The sequence below is a fragment of the Carassius auratus genome, chromosome 35 (assembly GCF_003368295.1).
Source record: "Carassius auratus strain Wakin chromosome 35, ASM336829v1, whole genome shotgun sequence".
Taxonomy (NCBI): Eukaryota; Metazoa; Chordata; class Actinopteri; order Cypriniformes; family Cyprinidae; genus Carassius; species Carassius auratus.
In genome coordinates this window covers 17381298-17396775 of record NC_039277.1, presented here as the reverse complement: position 1 = coordinate 17396775, position 15478 = coordinate 17381298, and the positions used below count along the sequence as shown (strand labels likewise).

Below are 15478 nucleotides of genomic sequence, written 5' to 3'. Positions count from 1 at the left end.
CTCTGAGAGACTTAAGATCCCAAAAAATGATTTAATTAGAATACCATGAAGTATTGTGAAATACTATATATTAAGGCTTTATATATAGGCTTTATAAACAGATTAGAGTGACTCGTGAAGGACCAGTACCACCTCCTCTTGTTCGATGGTTTGAGGAATATATCTTCCAGAATCCAGGATTAAGATTTAGGAGCTCAGTTTTATTCCACCTCCTTTCCTGAAAGTCTGTCTTGCAGAATTGACTAAAAATTAATCTTCACATTATTTCCTAATTATTTTGCAATTCTTTTTGTCAGTTCTTCTTGACCTGTTTTTCTCTTCCAGCTTTCCTGGACTATTGTATAGCACTCATAAATGATTAAATAAAAAATAATGGTAGTTATTAAGATTGATATGGTTTGGAATTGGTAAAATGTGCTTGGAAAAACATCACAATAAAACAATGTTTTAATGTTTAAGTTTGGAATATTAACTGACATGAATGAATGCTATATAAATATTGTTCATGTTAACATAATGTTTATGAATGGAATCTTATTGTAAAGTGTTACTAAAGTTATATATATATTGTTCTGTGAATGTGATTTTAAAGTCTAGATGATTCGGATTAACCCTTTAACTGCCATATCCTTTAAAACCTCACTGCCAGAGGGATATTGTGAATGCATGTGCCCGCTGGGCACAGTTTACCTGATGCCACCGGGGTGGCGATGGCACTGGTGGCTTGAGCCCGCCATCGCTGCTTGCAGCTATATTTATTATTATTATTATTTTTTTCCAACGTCTCGGGGGCTTTTGGGGCCCTTAACGTGCTTAAAAAGTCTTGAAAATTGGCACACAGATTGGAACCTGCGGCCATTAGGGCCGGGCAGAGACTGATACACGGGCGTGGCACAGGGGCTCTACAGCGCCCCCTGGAATATGGAGGGCCATATATCATACATTCTTGCTCGTAGACGTATGAAACTCGGTACACATATAAATCTCATCAATCCAAACAACTTTTGTATTGCATATCATAGGCTCCGCCCAACAGGAAGTTGGCTATTTAGGGTTTAGTATTCAAATTTTTCGTCAAAGTTGTGGGGGCTTTTGGGGTCCTTAACATACTCAAAAACTCTTGAAAATTTGCGCACACTTTGGAATCTGTGGCCTTTAGGAGCCTGCAGAGGCTGGGACCCGGGCGTGGCACAGGGGCTCTATGGCGCCCCCTGGAACACAGTCAGAAATGTTGATGTATAGCTCACACATACTTGCACATATTCATATGAAACTCAGTACACATATAGATCTCATCGTGCCAAACAACTTTCGTATTGCATGTCATAGGCTCCGCCCATCAGGAAGTCAGCTATTTAGAGTTATGTAAAAAGCGCATGCTCTGGAATTTGAAATACTTGTCATAGGTTTTTTTCTCGATTGCCGCCAAACTCGGTCAACATGATCTCAAGACACTGGGGATGAAAAATTGCCAGGGGATTTTTGATATCTCGAACGGTTTGCTCGTGGCGAGGCGTTGAAATTATGGCGAGAAATGAGAAACAGGAAGTGTCTAATACCGTCCACATACATTTCCTGATTTTAATCAAACTTCATCAGATTATTCGTTGTATGATGTCGATCGCATATATGTGACTATTAGGAGTCAAAGTTATAGCGCCACCAACTGGCAGAAGGAAGTGTGTCATTTTCAAAATGATTTGAATTCAGCATCTTATTATTACTCGATTTGCTTCAAACTTCATCAGAATAATGTTAAAACACAGCCGATATAAATCTGCAAGGGGGATATTGATATCTAAAAAATTGTTGGCGTGGCAACATGTCAAACTGGAATACTTCTCAGGTGATTTTGAGGCAAATAACATACTTAGAATTTCACAAAACTCTGAACACACATCAGTATTTCTGATAGGAACTTAAATTGTGAATGGATTTTGGATAGCTTGAATGGTTTTGCCGTGGTGATTTTTTTAAATGACCTTACAAAGGGAATCATTATTGTATTTTTAAATTGCAGCTTCCAAACACGTCAAATAATTTTTTCATACAGATGAAAAAGTCATTCTGAGGAAATATGCATAGTTTCACGACTTTACAACACTGTATGGATAACAGAAAATTAAAAAACTGTCAGACATCTCATCTCACTCTGTCCCTCTGTTTGAGTGTGTGTGCTTAGACTTCCATTGTCTGAGAGAAATAGCGCCCCTACAGGTTCAATTCCCGAACTTTTACTTTCACTTTTAAATCGGTTAAAAATACAAACAAATACTTAGATTTAATTCACACTGACAAGCTAAACCAACATATCTGATTATTACCGGTTCAGGGCTCATGGATAAATTATTTCTGGCCAGAGATATGTGAGAAATAGGAGAGATGAATCACCGCTGTGATCACGAGCGTCTGGAGTAAAGAGCTCAGAGAAAACGAATTTATTCCTGTTTTAAAGCTTTTAAAAATAAATTATTACAGCGATATCACACAATCAACCAATTAGAACACACCAAGAGCTAAATTAAGATGTTTTTGAACTGTTTGTGTGAAAATGAAATATTTGTGGCTGCCTAACTGAAATCCCCGCCTCCGATCAGCGCGTACAGTGTCGAGCTCAAAACAAACGAATTTATTCTTGTTTAAGAGCTTTTTTAAATAAAATATTACCACAAATGCACACAATAAACCCATTGTAACACAACAAGAGCTAAATGCTGGTGTTTGTGACCTGTTTAAGTGTGCAAGACTATTTGAAAGCGCGACTGGCAGAATAACATATCTCTCGAGCTGCAGGATTCTGGCTTTCGTCGTACGAACGAACACATCACGGACAAGATTATTTCAAAATACATAATAGCTTGGCGAATATAAACGAAAACAGCCACGTGAACATAAACTGGATCTACTGGATTTGAATATTAAAGTGACCACATTTACCACTTGTTTCTGTCTTCAATTTTAATCTATATAAAAAAGGAAACTCATTCGACTTGGCTGCTTTTTTAATGTGTGCGTATTTATTTATTTATCTTTTTATACATTTTGTATAATTTCATAGTTTGTGTATTACAATTATAAAAACAAAAATAAAATTAGCCACTCACATAGAAATAGCTTAGGCCTTAACCTTTTTCTGACAGTTTTAGGGATTTTTAAAAATCCTAAAAAAAACCTTATTTGTGCTGCAAATAATAATTTCAAACTCATTTGATGCTGACCTATGACATCGTGTGACATTATATTTATTTTAATTTACATAATCTCATGGATGTAACAGTAAATCTGTTCAGCTCACAGATCAATACTAAGCTGTAATGCAAGCAGAACTTTCACAAATGCTTATGAGTCATTTAAGGATTTGATAACACTGTAAAATAATGTCTAATGTGTTAACATTAGCAAATTCATTGATAACACTTTATAATAACTGCACTCATTATTAAATAGTCAGTTCATGCTTTATAAAGCCTTGTCCCAATATCAATAGTCAGTAGTAAGCAGTTTATAAATACAGCTATAAATAGCTTGTCCTTGGTTTATAAGCACATTTATTAAAAATGAGAGTAAGTTATCTTCCTATGAAAAATAAAAGATAAAAATAAACAAACAACAACACAGATTGATACAGAACTCAGAAATTTTATTGTGGAATTATGATAAAGCCTGCAAATGAATTCATACTCCTACTCATACTACTCCATACTCCTTTTTCAACATTATGCCTATATACTGAGATGTTAAATTGTGAATGGGTTTAGGATAGCTTAAATGGTTTTGCCATAGAGATTTATTAAAGTAACATAAAAAAATACAATAGTTATTTTACTATATCTTTACAATTTTTCATTCTAAATCTTCATATTTTTTTATATAAGTAGAAGTCCTCATTTGAAGGAAGCACAGTAAGTTTCATAGCTTTATCAATTTCAAGAGCCAGCATAAAATTTAAACTATCATAACTTATAAATCAAGCTTGCAATTCTTAGTACCAATAATGGCCAACAGAGGGAGCTATAGGATTACTTTTAAATAATTATTGTAGAAACGAGTATGATTTAAATCATTTATAGAAATCTTTCAAAAAAAAATGAATTGTATATATTTTACTGATAAAATGACCCTCACTTAATTAGAATAACAAGCTGAAGTATTTTGAACTGTATATTAAGAATAATTATTTATAGGCTTTATGGACAGATAACGTTTTGAGTGACTCTTGAAGGTTCAGCACCACATCTTCTTTTACCACTGTTTAAAGAATTAATCTTACAGAATAGGTGTGAATGAATTTTGGATAGCTTGAATGGTTTTGCCGTGATGATTTTTTGAAATAATAGTAAAAAAGGAACCAGTAAATGTCTTTTTATTTTTTTAAAGTGCAGCTTCTAAACACTTAAAAAAAAAAAATGTACACATAGAAGACCAGTCATTCTGAGGCATATTTCCTCAGAATGACTGGTCTCATGACCATAGTTTCATGACTATACAACACTATATGGATGATAGAAAATTAAAAAAACTATCATACATCTGATGTCACTCAGTCCCACTGTCACTGTGGGTAATGTGTGTGTGTGTGTGTGTGTGTGTGTGTGTGTGTGTGTGTGTTAAGTGAATTAGGTGTGAAACTATCAGGGTGCATTTAGTCTCCAGCGCCAACATTTTACAGAACTGCCACTTTCCTGGAGTCTCCAGAATTACTCGGTGTCAGGCTCTGAGAGACTTAAGATTCCAAAAAATGATTTAATTAGAATACCATGAAGTATTGTGAAATACTATATATTAAGTCTTTATATATAGGCTTTATGAACAGATTAGAGTGACTCGTGAAGGACCAGCACCACCTCCTCTTGTTCGATGGTTTGAGGAATATATCTTCCAGAATCCAGGATTAAGATTTAGGAGCTCATTTTTATTCCACCTCCTTTCCTGAAAAGTCTGTCTTGCAGAATTGACTAAAAATTAATCTTCACATTAATTACTAATTATTTTGCAATTCTTTTTGTCAGTTCTTCTTGACCTGCTTTTTTCTTCTTCTTTTCTGACCTCATGACCCAGTCAGCATTTTTGTACAATGGTCAAGTCTTAACTGATCCATTTCTGTATTGCATTTGTGTTTGATATTTCTCATGGGTATTTCATAATTTTCGACCTTACAGTTTGAGTTAAAAGTCTATTTTAGCGTATTTCATCTGTAAAAGAAAACATGCCTAATAACTCTGCACACATGAATATAAGGAGTTTTTCTCTTCCAGCTTTCCTGGACTATTGTATAGCACTCATAAATGATTAAATAAAAAATAATGGTAGTTATTAAGATTTATATGGTTAGGAATTGGTAAAATGTGCTTGGAAAAAAATCACAATAAAACAATGTTTTAATGTTTAAGTTTGGAATATTAACTGACATGAATGAATGCTATATAAATATTGTTCATGTTAACATAATGTTTATAAATGAAATCTTATTGTAAAGTGTTACTAAAGTTATATGTATATATATATATATATATATATATATATATATATATATATATATATATATATATATATATATATATATATTGTTCTGTGAATGTGATTTTAAAGTCAAGATGATTCGGATTAACCCTTTAACTGCCATATCCTTTAAAACCTCACTGCCAGAGGGATATTGTGAATGCATGTGCCCGCTGGGCACAGTTTACCTGATGCCACCGTGGTGGCGATGGCATTGGCGGCTTGAGCCCGCCATCGCTGCTTGCAGCTATATTTATTATTCTTCTTCTTCTTCTTCTTCTTCTTCTCCCGAATGAATCGCATTTTTGAGGGCTTTAACATGCTCAAAAAGTCATGAAACTTTGCACACGCGTCAAACCTGGTGAAAATTTTCGTCTGATATAGGATTCAGAAGAGGGTGTGGCAAAATGGCTCGACAGCGCCACCTATACCAAGAAAATCAACAGCCTTCCAGCTATGTTTCACGTGCATGCACGAAAATTGGCACACATATGTAACACACCAATACCTACAAAAAAGACTCTTGGAGCGAAATTCTAAACCCAACAGGAAGTCGGTTATTTTTAATATTATGAGCATATTTTGTGTAATTTTGGTCATTTCCATGTGTTGTATTTTAACGAACTCCTCCTAGAGAGTTCTTCAAATCAACACCAAATTTGGTATGCCTAATCTAAAGGCCTTTGCGATGTTAAATTGCGAAGATCTTGAGTTTTCGTTGAAGGGCGTGTCCGTGGCGGCCTGGCGAATTTCGATGATTCGCCATGAAAAATGAAGTTGCTATAACTCAGACATACAATGACCAATCTGCCCCAAACTTCACATGTTTGATGAGACTCCGAACCTGAACAGATCTACATGCCCATATTCAGTTATAGTCATAGCGCCACCTATTGGCAACAGGAAGTGACATATTTTACGCTGCGACGAACTACTCCTAGAAATTTTATGACATCAATGTCTTTTTGTGGTCAGTCTAATCTAAAGGCCTGTGCGATGTTCAGTTGTGAAGATCTTGAGTTTTCGTTAAAAGGCTTGTTCATGGCGCCGCGACAAAGTTCGATGTCTCGCCATGGGAATAAAAGATGTTATAACTCAGGCATAAAATGTCCGATCTTCCCCAAACTTCACATGTGTGATAACAGTCCTGGCCTGAACAGATCTGCAGGCCAATATTCCACCGGGTGTGGCAGAATGGCTCTATAGCGCCACCTATACACTTTCAACGGAGTGCGCCTCGAGCTATGTTTCACGTACATGTACAAAAAATCGGTACACACATGTAACACACCAATATCTACAAAAAAGTCTCTTGGTACGAAATCCGAATCCCAACAGGAAGTCAGTTATTTCGAATTTTCTCTGCAAAATTAGTGTTGTTTTTGCCATTTTCAGGGGTTGTACTTTAACGAACTCCTCCTAGAGATTTATTCAGATCAACACCAAACTTGGTCAGTGTAATCTAAAGCCCTTTGCGATAATAAATTGTGAAGGACTTGAGGTTTCGTTAAAGGGCGGGTCCATGGCGGCCTGACAAATTTCGATGTTTCGCCATGAAAAAGGAAGTTGCTGTAACTCAGACATACAATGACCAATCTGCCCCAAACTTCACATGTTGGATAAGACTCTTGACCTGAACAGATCTACATGCCAATATTCAGTTATAGTCATAGCGCCACCTATTGGCAACAGGAAGTTACATATTTTACACTGCGACAAACTACTCCTAGAAATTTTATGGCATCAATGTATTTTTTGTGGTCAGTCTAATCTAAAGACCTGTGTGATGTTTAGTTGTGAAGATCTTGAGTTTTTGTTAAAAGGTGTGTCCATGGCGCCGTGATGAAGTTCGATGTCTCACCATGGGAATAAAAGATGTTATAACTCAGGCATAAAATGTCCGATCTTGCCCAAACCTCACTTGTGTGATAAGGGTCCTGGCCTGAACAGATCTGAAGGCCAATATTCCATCGAGTGTGGCAAAATGGCTCGATAGCGCCACCTACACACTTTCAACGGAGTGCGTATACACTTTAAACGGAGTGCGCCTCGAGCTATGTTTCACGTACATGTACAAAAAATCGGTACACGCATGTAACACACCAATATCTACAAAAAAGTCTCTTGGTACGAAATCCGAATCCCAACAGGAAGTCAGTTATTTCGAATTTTCTCTGCAAAATTAGTGTTGTTTTGGCCATTTTCAGGGGTTGTACTTTAACAAACTCCTCCTAGATATTTATTCAGATCAACACCAAACTTGGTCAGTGTAATCTAAAGCCTTTTGCGATCTTAAAGTGCGAAGATCTTGAGGTTTCGTTAAAGGGCGTGTCCATGGCGGCCTGACAAATTTCGATGTTTCGCCATGAAATAGGATGTTCTTGTAACTCAGGCATAAAATGTCCAATCCTCCCCAAACTTCACATGTTCGACAAAAGTCCTGCCCTGAACACATCTGAAGGCCAATATTCCATTATAATGATAGCGCCACCTGCTGGCAACAGGAAGATTGGCACATATATGGAATAAACATTGATATATTCTACTTATATTTATGAGTTTAAACGCATATTTCTCACCGTTCACCTATTAACTAAAGCCACTCGTTGCCGGTGAGCCCGGGTGCGAGGGCCCGTTCATCGCTGCTTGCAGCTTTAATTTATCTTACAATTCTGTCTATTTTTGTGATACAAAGTCGCAATTATCTTAAAATATTTATTCAGTGGTGGAAACAAGCTTCCATTGAAGAGACAAGAGGGTGATTAGTTTTAATTTTTTCAGTAAACCATTCCATTAGGATCCCAAGATCATTCTGGTTACGGTTCCTTTAAAACAGATCTAGAACACAGATGCTGCTCCCCTCGTCAACTGCGGGAATCAACTCTTCCAGATCAGCTGAGCTTACTAATGAGCAGAAATGGGAATAGAGATGTCGATGGAGATGCTATGGTTATTTGTAACTTTCTGTAAGTTATATAAAAACACCCAAGCAGATGCCCACACAGCTCTTCTGCCAACACCAACTCACTTCCTGCTACAGTATGCTTATTACCAAGCACAATGGGTATATTTGGAAGCGGAGATACCAGTGGTGCCCAGTGGAAACGTTTGCCAAGACAATCCAGCAAGAAACAGGATGGGACGCATCAGTGCTGGAATGACTGAAGGGCTCAAGGAGATCCGGAACAAGCTATGCTAAACATGACACAAAGCGCTCACACACAAACCTACACACTTCATTTATTAATGGTCTTACCTGAGAGATATACAGTGTCTGGAGTCCAGAGGGTCGAGCATCTCTGTTACACTCTCGGAATGCTCGAGGGAAAAGTGCTACTGTTACACAGGTTAACAGATTCCTGTGTATGTGAACGACTGTCAGTCATATCATGCGTACAAACACGAACGCAAGATTTTGCTTTTGCAATCATTCATTCTAAAAGAAATGATGGTTCTGTCCATACGAAGTGATTTTGGTAGTTTCCACTATGGCGCAAAATAAAACTAGAGTTTACATTGAAAATGGTCTCGCAGACGTGTATGCAAGACTGTAATATTAGCAATTTATGTTGTGCAGACACAGTTAAAGAGCAGGTTTATGGTTAAAGATCAGGTCATATGTGTTTCTGAAAAATATCGCTTTTGCAGTTTATAAAGTAGCTATACTTAAATGAAAACAATCTGCAAAGTTGTTAATCAAAAATGCATGATAAATAAAGATACTGTCTCTAAAAAGCAGTGGTGTAATCTAAAAAAGTAAAAATACTTTGTTACAGTACTTAAGTATTTTTTGGAGTATCTGTACTTTACTTGAGTTTTTATATTTCAGGCAACTTTTATTGCACTACATTTCCTAATTAAAATGTATACTTTTATGCCGATACATTTCCCCTAAGTATATATATATATATACGGACTACAAAATAGTCCGAAAAACACAGACTGCAGGAAAGCAGGTCTGACAACAGTGGTCTGACCTCTGACGTTTGCAAGTTAGATTCCTAAAAAAAACACCTTTGCTCATGTGCAAACAAATGCGCGCAGACCACAACCGCGGATGATTTCATTTCCCACTCAAGTCGAGGCTGGGGTGTGCGATATACAGCATCGTCTGCGATAATATGGTATGTGCTGTTGTAATGATGTGCAATCTGACGTTATCAAGTAAGCTATATCACCAAATCACACACAGAGTGCACACACACGGATTTATTAGTCTATTAAAACTCAATATTCCAGGCATTCTAAATTGTATATGGCAAAAATGCTTCTGTATGCGTTTTATATTTATATTTTTTTATTGTAGGCTTAGTAGCGTTTTTCTGCAGATGAAGTAAGTTCCAAACGAAGATCACAGCACTGTTTTGCATCTCTGAGCAATGGACAGGGTTTACTAATTGAATGAATCAGCTTTTTGAATGAATCGGTTGAATAAATGATTCAGTGATTCACTCATTAACACAGCCAAATGCTTTGTTTCTGAATGAATCAGCCGTTTGAATTAAACGGTTTGAATCTTAATGACTCACTCATTAACAGTCACTTGCTGTCACATACTAGCAGTTTTAATTTCACATTTCGACTATTTTTACTTTTTGCTTGTACTTTTTTCTTTCAATAATTAAGATTTTAAGATTTACTTAAGTATCATATTTGAATAATCCACACCTGCCCGTGAAATAGGAACAGACTCTGACCCCACAAACACTTCTGCTATTAGTGCGTTTACATAATGTTGAGAAGACAATGAACAAAGAAATACAATACAAACCTTTTGTTTTGTGCATGTCATTTTATCAAGGACTGCTTCTGAAATCTTGGCTTTTACAGTATCTTCGTTGGCTTCTATTCTTCTTAATTTTGATTAACAAGCTCTCTGGAAAATATGGCCTGCTCTTTAAGTAATGTTGCAAAAATTGGAAAAAGAATTACATAAAACTTGTGTACAATAGAGAGGCTTCATGTCAAAACCTGTAAGAGTAATACACCACGGGTTCCCTCAAGATTTCCCTATGGGTTTTTATAATGGTGGTTATCAATTTATGAGTAAAATAAGGTCTTTGGTAAATATAAATTGACAATACTTGGATGTTTTACAATACTCTATAACCCAAATTGCACACACCCATACTGAATATGAGAATTAAAAAAAGACGTATGTTTCTTATGAGTAACTACATAAGAACGGTTGGTGTGTGACCAGTTTGTGCAATAAAACATCACCAAGTCATGTTTACCACAGACTTATTTTACTAGAAAAACCCCATTAAAAAACCCATAAGAAAATCTTCAGGGAAACCATGGCGAATTCTTCTTCTGGGTTTTGATGTCAAGTCTTCATCTCTCGATTACATTTGGTTCATTTATCGGCTGCTTTTTCCAATGTCTTTTCTTTTTCACTTGCACTCAAAAAAAAAAAAAAGGTGCAAACGCTGTCACTAAGGCAGTACCTTTACAAAAAGTAACATCTTTGTACCATATTTATCCCTAAATGGTGCATATTGGTACCTTAAAGGTGCATACTGGTACCTTAAGGTAGATATTGGTCTATAAAATGTAAAAAAGGGTACCACCCAAGTGACAACTTTGGTAACTTTTTAAAGTATTATATAAAATGCGTGGCTAGTTTTACTATGATTTGGTTTCAGACTTTCATCTTTTCAAGTATTAGAGTATATTGAGTTGATTATCAAAAACAGCCATTTCTACAGTACATTCTTATTTAATATATAAAACCATTTTTGGGCTGAATTTCCAGCAAAGATATCCATATTCTAATATATATATATATATATATATATATATATATATATATATATATATATATATATATATAGTTATTGTGCTATGAAATTCTTAAAATTGGACCCAAGAAAAAGCCACTGTAAATAACCAGGCCCAGCACTGGCTCTTTCACAATAATAACACAATGGCTCAAATCAACATATGTATGTTCTGTAGCAGATTGGTGGCCCCTAGCACGCTTGCTTGCCTTGTTTGGAGGGAATTCATTTCAGTGTTTACTATTGGGCTATAAATAACAAGGTGCAACTGTGTGGTGTGTGTCGCCCCGCCGTCCGCTTCCCTCTCTCGGCTGTGGCATCGCCCGCTGCTAACAGTGTCTGGCTCATATTGGCATACCGTCACGAGCCTGGCAGCGGCCTGCCTTGCCTCCGTCCACCCGTACATCCCTGTAGCCATTAGCAGACGTTCTCCGGCCGGGGCGGGAGCGGAGGAGGAAGTGGAAGCCAATCAATACTGTGACTCATTCTAACTACGATGGCTGCTTCATAACAGGATTCATTAAGAACAAACCTAATCATTTTGGCAGGATAATTAGATACAGGGAAGCAGTTTTTCCCTCTCCCTCGATTTGCTTGAAAAGAACATGGCAAACTATGAGGTCTCGCTAACTAAAAATGTACAATTCCGTGACAAGTTAATTGTGACCCTGCGATTAAGACGTGAAGAACATCCTAATTATCTTGCCCAGACTGGATGATGCAGGACTGTTTTCGATGTGTTTATTACTCAAAGACAGATGAAAATATAATGCTAGATATTGAGGATGAATCTTCATATTTTAGACTGCAGGGATCAAACGTAAAAATCCAATTATCAACCAATGAAACGGTCAACACTGATCTAAATATTGGGGGGAACAGAATTGGATGGATGGATGGATGGGTGGATGGATAAATAGATGGATAGATGGATAAATGGATGGATAGATTTCAACAACACAGAATAAGCCAAACTGCATATACAAAACTGCTTTACAGCACAAACTCTCTTTGTCTTTGGGAAACCTAACTTTAAGAGCTTTCTAATCCTTAACCAGGTAGGTTATCTCTGACAGTTGATTAACTTTAGATATCCAACAGTCCGAAACAGCCAAACCGGGTCAAACTGACAAAAACGGTAAATTATTATATGGACGTGCACTCAAAAACACATGACAGAGTCACATCAATACATCTACGTCGGTGTCATTTGAGTCAACTTGAGATGCAAAAAACTGTAAAATTATCAAATATTTGTCAAAAATGATTTGACTAAAAATAAACAGTATTCCCATGTTAAGAAAAACCATATTACAAAAGTCACATTCAAAATCAAATTTAAATAACCTTTCCAGGCCTGTAAATCACCATTTACACTTTTTTTGTTTGTTTGTTTCCAACATACCATATTATTAATAACACATTACTGTTTTTAACTGTTTTATTGTATAAACTACAAAGCTTCATTTAAAATATATATACTTATTTTTCCAGACTGTGGGAAACCTACAATTTATTTTAATTTTAAAAAAGTTATGTTAGAGCCACTTAAATTAGGAAGGTATTCATCAGATAATGTCACTTGTAGAGCTAACTTATCTTTTCAACCAGATAACTGTTATCTCTGACAGCTAATTAATTATGACAGGTTGCAAATTCTCATGACCAGCTTTCCTGAGGAAATCACATGCAGAAATGATACATCCATAAATCACACATAAATATCAATAACAAGTAAGACTCTTTAAAGATGAATATACATCTATAAATGTAATGCTAATTCATAAAAACTGAATAATTAATACAGCATAAATTACAGGTAGAAACTCAAACTGATAAGTGATTTGATTGCCCAGATAACCCTCATTAACTATGTATGTTACCGCGAAGATTAGTCAATTTATGAATCCCATCTAATCTAGACAACCGTAAAACCCTTTAGATAGCACTAAAATTACAGAAGAATCTCCTCCACAATCAACTAAATAACACCTTTAATACCTTATATATAATAATCTCATTACAAATCCCAAATGGTTCGTTTAAATGGGGCAATCCGTTTAGAAAACAAAAACAAACAAACTAAATCAGGGTTTAAGGCGATTAATTATTTATTTTGGTCACGAATTGACAGCAAGAGAAGGCCTTGACTAGCGAACTCAGAAGCGACCGTTGGAATTACAAATAATACCGTTGAGACGAACATTTCAAATTCGTTTAAATATTTCGCGGGCTTTGTTTTTTCTTACCTTCGGCGCGGAGTTTTGGCTCAAAGCGGCTCTGATCAGAGCGATGCAGCCATTGATATCCGGCGGCTTTAGCTCACACACATCCCCGCCGTGGATCGAGGTGTCTGCCGGTCGCTGCAACGCTATTTCCTCGCTCTGTCTGTAAGCGAGCAGCTGGCTACCGGTTCAGCCGACCAACGTTAAATAAAACAGCAAAGCAGGCCGACGGCTTCCTCCATGCAATCAAAAAACAAAGTCCTGTGCTTTTAAAATAGCGCGCACGGTTTACAGTCCACAACATGCACACGTCAAAGAGGAAGTGACAGGACTGGTTAAACCACAGCAGAGCTCGAGATTGAGTGTCACTGCTTTTGCATTGTTGTTTTCAGCTTGTAATGTTAGAGCAGCGGCAGAGTAAGGCTTCCTGCATCATTATATCCGCTTCAGCTGATATAGTTGATCCTTTAAAAAGGAGCAGGCAGAAAAACTGTACAGGTATGCTGATCCTTGCATTTGCGCGCCGTCCCGTGGGATCCGCGGGTCTATTTAAAGCATATGATCTTTCTCAAACCTTGACCCAGCTTTTCCGTGCGTGCACGTCCTTTTCTTCTTTCTATCTTTAACGAAAGTGTGAGCAGCATCATTTCTGGTCCGATATCATTGGATGGTAAATTCACCTCTCCCCTTCCTCGTTATTTTTCCATCGCTGTAGCGCCCTCTGGCGGCGTGACTAAAATCGTAAATTCTAAAATACCAAAATTCTAATTCTATATTTTTATAATATAAAACATTTTATAATTATTTACTCACCACCGTGTTTTTCCAAATCCATATGGGTATCTCTCTTATGTGAAACACAAGAGGAGATATATTGCATATTGTTCAAGTTGCTCGTCTATACAATGGAAGTGGATGGGGACTGGCTGCCAAGCTCTAAAAGTTACAAAACTTTAAAGTACTAAAACTTAATAAATCACTGATTTACCCCACCTAATGCATAGAAAGCAGTTTTTCTTGCTTGTATGGAAAAATGGCAGGAATTTGTTGCAAAACATACAAGGCGCTCTTTTCCAAGGAAAGTGAAAGGTTATTACATCTGTTAAAGGGACAGTTCACCTAAAAATGAGAATCCGTCATTATTTAAATCACCCTCAAGTTGTTCCAATCCCAAAAGAGTTTCTTTCTTTTGATGAACACAAAAGATATTTTAGAAATTTTTTGTAACCAGTTGACGGTAGCCATATGGAAATATGACAATGGAACTCAACGGCTACCATCAACTGTTTGGTAACGTACATTCTTCAAAGAAACTGTTCCAACCGGTTTGGAACAACTTGAGGGAAAGTAAAATATGACACAATTTTCATTTTCGGAGAACTATCGATGAATAAACTCGATATAACAATAAATATAGTTTAAAAAAAACATTACAATTAAAGGAAAAGCAGAGTCCACGTCATAACGATAACTGCAATCACTTTCAAAAATATTTTTGTTTGAATTTTTTTATATCTGATACAAAATGAAAACACTGACAGCCATTTAGAATCCATCCTGCTTTTAGAAGCTCAAACATTTAAAGTGGCAGATGTCAAAACTGCAGCGACAACTAATTATGAACAGAATGTTAGAACACTAAGACAGTTATCATTATTGGCATAATTCCTGGTGCAAACAGGCCTGTAAGCTCCAAAACAAATACAAAAATAAAAAAGAACCTTAAAAGTCTTCTTAAACCATATAACCATGTTTTGAAAGAAACTAAATTTAAAAGTAGTTCACCTATAAATTCAAAGTCATTATGTTATACCTTCAAGTTGATATTTCCTAAAAATCATACCTTCTATCCAAGCTCAAAATCATTCATGCTTCTGCACATTTTTTTTTTGCCAAATTATGCCTTTAACACTAAACCAGTTCTGATGAACACTAAACATGTTTCAAGCTCATTTATTAAATGATTTGAGG

The 15478-nt window shown here is 36.3% G+C and overlaps 1 protein-coding gene across 5 annotated transcripts in view; it reads right to left on the bottom strand.

Moving 5' to 3' along the window:
* The window catches only part of LOC113054716 (membrane-associated phosphatidylinositol transfer protein 2-like), an 84477-nt gene extending 70283 nt beyond the window's left edge, over positions 1-14194 (bottom strand). For 3 of the 5 annotated variants that reach the window (XM_026220453.1, XM_026220456.1, XM_026220457.1), the window contains exon 1: positions 13532-14194. The gene's annotated coding sequence lies outside the window, so the exon portion shown is untranslated. The remainder of the gene's footprint in view (positions 1-13531) is intronic. The other 2 variants (XM_026220458.1, XM_026220460.1) reach the window with 1 other exon arrangement.
* Positions 14195-15478: the final 1284 nt, after the last annotated feature.